This window comes from Aulonocara sp. 'chitande type north' Nkhata Bay, linkage group LG9 (genome assembly GCF_057382095.1).
Source record: "Aulonocara sp. 'chitande type north' Nkhata Bay isolate Kocher_YH1m ecotype deep benthic linkage group LG9, A_spYH_male_GT1.1, whole genome shotgun sequence".
NCBI lineage: Eukaryota > Metazoa > Chordata > Actinopteri > Cichliformes > Cichlidae > Aulonocara > Aulonocara sp. 'chitande type north' Nkhata Bay.
In genome coordinates, this window is record NC_141352.1 from 30,889,723 (window position 1) to 30,895,725 (window position 6,003).

Here is a 6,003-nt window from a genome sequence, read left to right on the forward strand (position 1 = left end):
TCTTAAATGTCCACCATCATATTCTACAAATCCTATTTGTGTGGTGGCTTTTTTGTAAGTAATACATATCTCTTAATAAATACAACAATAAAAAGGTGACTTCTTTTTTAAACAATCTTTTGAATGAATAAAACAAATTAAAGTGTTCTGTCCTGAAGTTTTGAATTGTCCAGCCTGAATTCTCCTTCAAAGTTTGTCATAACCCAAACAGGTGTACTGTAGGGTAATTGTCAGTGTGCAGACCCTTTTACCTACCTACTATCCAGGTAGAGCTCTCCACTGTAGTATGGTGGAGATTTGCGTCTGGTAATCTGGTGAGTAGTCATGAAAGAGCGATAAAAGGTGAGACAAGGTAGTTTGCTATTAAAGTGTACAAAACACAGTGGTGGCCTGCACTAACTGTAGTTAGCTGAGAATCTGGCAAAGAGTGGTTGAGTGTGGTGGCCTTTAAAGTCCACAGCTTAATTACCCACAGGTGAGAGCAATGAGCAGGAACACAGTGGCTCCTCCGAGAGGTTGAACTGCCGGCTCAAGAGATACACACTGGCACTCACCCAGACCATGACAGAAAGAATATCAGCTGCTCTATCAGATATTCTGTGAACCAAGGAAAAGTCAGCAAGACAGCAGAAACAGAAGAGACTCTCAGTCTTTAAAGCAGTTGTTTTTTGATGTGAGGCACAGAGCGACGTCGTAAGCCCTACAATAAATTGGGGTTTTCACCCTCAGGATGCCAACATCCTGGCACCTCCAGCAATATCTCCTCAGATCTGTTGCATTGCTGCCAAAATAACATGGCATGCAGGTGAGGTTAGACAATGGTGTTGGTGGTGGTAATGCTGAGGCAGGAGCAAAGTCCAGCATCTCCTTGGCAAGCTGCTCCCGAAACATTTTTTGTGTCATTGGCTCCTTACCTTGCCTCTTGCATAACTCCATATGCAAAAGAAAACTATTAACAACAGCAATGTCTAAGAAATGATAAAACAAAGTTTTATACCATTTCATAGTTATATGAAGGACAGTGTAATAACCAATCAGAGCATCGGACAAATCAACACCACCCATGTTCTTGTTGTAGTCTACAACACAATCTGGAACAGGTACAGCCTTTGTTGTCCAACCTGCAGCCTCCTTCACTTTTTGCTTCACAGTCTTCCCGCTGAAGGCCTTGTGCACTGTGGAGCACATTGTGACCTCTCGAGTGTCAGTCCACTTCACAAACACCAGTTCGCCTTTCCTTATCCAGCGCACATCTCCCCTCTCAGCCTTCTTAGGAAAGTAATTTTTGCGCGTGCGCGGAAAGCCTGTCTGTTTTTTTCTAATAGTGCCAAAACAGCCATTTTTTTCTTTATATAGGTCACTGAAGAGTGTAGGGCTTGTGTAAAAATTGTCCACATACAAAATGTAGCCCTGCCCAAGCAATGACAGATGTAAAAGATCCATAACAGCTGAGTAGCTAAGCCCATATGTTGTGCTGACCTCACTCTTACTGGTGTAGCCAGTGTCTGAATCAGCCAAGACAAACAGTTTATATCCCCACTTTGTGGGTTTGTCCTTCATAAACTGTTTCATTGATATCCTACCCTTATATGCCACCATTCTCTCATCGATGCAAATGTTTTTATATGGCTGGAAAAGGGCTTTGCAGGCAGTCACAATCTGGTTGTAGAGTGGCTTTATTTTGGAAAGCCGGTCGTACTCTGGGGTGTTTCTTTTATTTTAATTGTCCTCGTCATCTTTTGGGCTGCTAAGGTGCAATGACCACAAGATGGCTTCAAAATGGTTTCTTGACATAGTGTCACGAGGGAAGTGAAAGTTATAAGGCCAAGTTATAAGGCCATTTTTTTCTCCAATAGTCAGCTCTGTGGTGTACACTTACAAGGCCTGTGTAAAGAAGAATTGCCAAGAAGATGTAAACTTGCTTCACCGTGAGAGCAGTCCATGGAAACTTGCTGCCAGCCCTCCTTTTCTTTGCAGCATTGGCATTTGTGTTCTCAATAATTGTTCTGACAACGTTCTCACAAAAGAATAGCTGGAACAGCGACAGAGGAGACCATGCTGTTGTGGTGTTAAATGTAGGGCCTGGGTCCCTTGCTGGCTTAAACCTGAAGGGGTTAGGATTTCTGTCCTCCTCATTCCTGTCTTTCCACAGTTCTTCCACCCCAGGAGACCCATTTTCCTTGAACTTTGGTTTAGCCTTTCCAGTTTTCACCTTTTTGGCCTGCTTGGGTGTGAGAGCTGCTGCATGTCGCCATGTAGAGGATGAGGGCCGTCGGGGCTCATAGTCTTCATCCTCAATAAAAAAATAAAATAAAATAAAATCAATGAGAAGAAGGTTTTAAAAAATGTGTGTGCATATAATAAATACAATTATAACATATAATAACTCAAAGCATGCTTAGTCATCCAGGTATGGTTGTGTTTTCAATGGGAGAAAGTTTCATCATTTATCCAAGTGACTTTGTCAGTCTCAGATCACAAACAGCACCACCAACAGTGGGATGTGGTCAGTTTCATTGGCATTGTTGACTCCATACCGTCAATATGCAAAGCTGAGACTGAGGAAGTCATCTAGATGAGTGCTGAAATTTTATAACAAAAAGAACGCAACGACGAGCAGAGAAAGAAACAGACACTAAATATGAGAAGGGAACAGGGCAAAGAGGAAACCCCGGGAAACACAGCGGATGCTAATCACACAGGCGAGACGGTAGTGATGGGATTTCCGGCTCTTTTTAGAGAACCGGCTCTTTCGGCTTGGCTCACTAAAAAGAGCCGGCTCTTTCGGCTCCGAACCGGCTCTTCATGTTGTTTTGTTGCTTTAATTAATTTATTATTAACAATAATATAAAATTATGCACAAAAGGAATTACTAATGTAAAAAAAAGTGGTTTTATTTATATATGTTTATATATAAATATATGCGGTGGCCCCTAGAGACAAAACACGTAAAAACTCCAAAGCACATTCCCAGAGTTAACTGAACTTCCAAAACAGAGCTACCTAGATCACTTAAATTACACAATTGAAAGCATATGTGTATTTATACACAAGCACTCGTATATATTCAAATAATAATAAAAAAATGTTCATTTGTCGTTGGTACTTGCAGGCTTGTGTAGCCACTAGGTAACAAAAGCTCAACACTGCGCCTAGCATTCTGGAGCACTTCTGTTGTGTTTCGTACGTGCTTCAGAGTTTGTACGTGTTTTGGAGTTTTTACGTGCTTTGTCTTTAGGGGCCACCGTAAATATACTTTTATTTATTCACTCCACATAAAATGTAATAAATATTCATATAATACAAAAACCAACTAGTCACAGTTCAACTTTTAACTATTTAAATGTTCAGCATTTTCCTTTTAAACCAATTTAAAGTGAAACAACTCAAAACACTGCAAACCGCAGCACAATTAAATATAAATTAGACGTTGTTGTCCCTGGCTCTCTCTCTCCCGCTCTGTTCCTGTGCTACTGCCAGTGTGACTACCGCCCCTCCCCCCTCTGCCCAGCGCAAAGCACAAAGCTCACATGCGGAGTGAAGCGGAAAAAAGTGTGAGAGAGGGTGAGATAAAGGGAAGAAAAAAAACCAAAAACCCACGGCTTGCGATAAGGAGCCGGCTCTAAGAGCCATTTTGTTCGTGACTGACACATCACTACTGTGCAGTATGTGGCGAAGGCATGCGACAGCCAGCGAGCGAAAGGCAGAGGGAGCTGTGCTGCTGCTGGAATAGGGCTTTGGAGTTGACGTCACGCCGCAATGCATTATGGGAGCGCAGCGCCATTTTCGGGGTCTACGAATCAAACCAAACACACTGTGTTGGAACGACGACTACAAGAAAGATGCTTAAAAGCAGCTCAAAAGAGAATGAACTGTATAGAGACCGATTTCATTCAGAGGCGAAGCAGCGGTACTTGCAGAAAATAGCGTGCATTGGAAATGTGGACCCGTATGAAATACGGCCGTGGAGTAGAAACCCTGAAGACCAACCGCTATTGACGTAGCCTGACATATTTTCGTACCTTATCTGTGGAATCAGCGCGTACAAGTCGTCATTCAAGCAAAGGTAAGTCAGCTCGAGTACTGCGAGTGAAATGCGTTTGATTTCCCTGCAAACATTCAAATTAGTGCAGCATAAATTCATTCATGAGGGGAAATTACAGTGACAACATGTGGAGGCTGTTAGGTGGATAACATAGCGAGTTCAGTGCATTGATGTGACATTCTCCTGAAGGATTGTTATTCTTTATGGTTAAAGAAATTGCACTAATTTATTCATATTTATTATAAATAATCCTAATTAAACATCTTGCTTCCATGTTTTGTATCTTGTGTCACTAAAAATACATTTTATTTTAATTTTATATATTGATCAATGACCTGCAGAATCTCCTTATCATATTAAGGGATTCATAATTGTCACTTTATGCTTTCTCCATCTCTAAAGTGATGACATCCTTGCATTACCGGTACATACTTTAGGTTCATTTTCTGCAGGCAGATTTACACTATAACATGCAGCGTTCTATAGATGGACACATAAAGAAATGAAAAATTACATGTATGTGCTAACTTTCTAAACACTTTGTTACATTTATGATAAAGTAGATAAAACACATTTACGTCGGCCTTGGCTCATAGTTCTTGTCTTTAAATGAACTTTGTCTGTGTGTGTTTCAGGTCCTGCACTCTCAAAGACTGAATGAACCAGCATTGCAGCCATGGGTCACTGTGAGCATCACAGGGAAGGTTGAAGCCGCCCACTGCAGCTGTAAGGCCGGAGTCGCAGAGACCTGCAGCCATGTCGCTGCTCTTCTGTTTAATGTAGAAGCAGCAGTGTTGATCTGTGGCATAAGGACTGTTACAGATGAACCTGCATACTGGGTTTTGCTGGGTAATATGACCAAGATACAGCCAGAGGTTGGCCATAAGATAGACTTCTCCTCTTCAGCTGCCCAAAAAAAGGCTCTTGATCAAAACATAAACAGACCATCTGTAGTGACAGGTAAAAGGAGCCGTCCTCAAAACAGAAAAATCCCACTTGCTACTTTGGAGGAGTTGTCACTGCTATTGGATACTTTGCTGGAACACAGTAAAGCTGTGGGTTGTGGGAATGACCCATAATGTTTTATCTAGGGGTCTACATTTATGCCTGTAGTGCACTGCCGTGTAAATAATTTGCATTTACTGAATATATACTGACTGAGTACCACTGTTCAAAAGTTGAATAAAGAAACAAACTAATTTTTGCCTCTTTTTTTTTTTAACCCTTGTGTGATGTTCGTATTTTTGTTACTCAGCCAGTGTTCATGGGTCTGGTGGACCCGCTAGAGTTTTGGCTTTCCAAATTAACACTATCAAACAATTTTATGTTAAATTACTCAACAGATGTTTACTTCATCCCAATTACAAGACATATGAACAGCAAACATGGTTAATTTTTTCCCTTTACCTTTGTTAGATCACATTTATGAATTAATGTGCTTCTCGTTTTTCTTTTATATAAAATGTTATAAATAAATCAGTTATAATCAAGTGGAGTGAGTGGAAAGACAACACATTTACACGTGAAAAAATAATTAATTGTTTAATTTTTCTTTTGAAAAAAACTGAACACGGGTCTCACAGACCCGAACACCATACAAGGGTTAATTGAAACCACCTTATAGAACATCACATCAGTTACAATGTAGAATCCATGTCATTTATAGTTTACAAATGACAAAATGTTTACACAAAATCATGAGTGTTTACATGACATCACCCACTACTAACATTACTTTATTTACTGTATCTTTTGAAAAAATACAGCAATTTTAACAGCACAAGACTTAAGAATATTTAACAGGAGCAGGTTTCATTCTTCCCTGGTTTTATTATCACACTGTTCACCAAAACGCAGCAAACCTTCACCATCTTATCCAGAAGGGTCAACTCTTCACCCTCACATGGAAGAAGTAATCTGATTGGCATGGTGGTATGTTTGCAGCAGGTCCCTTGTGT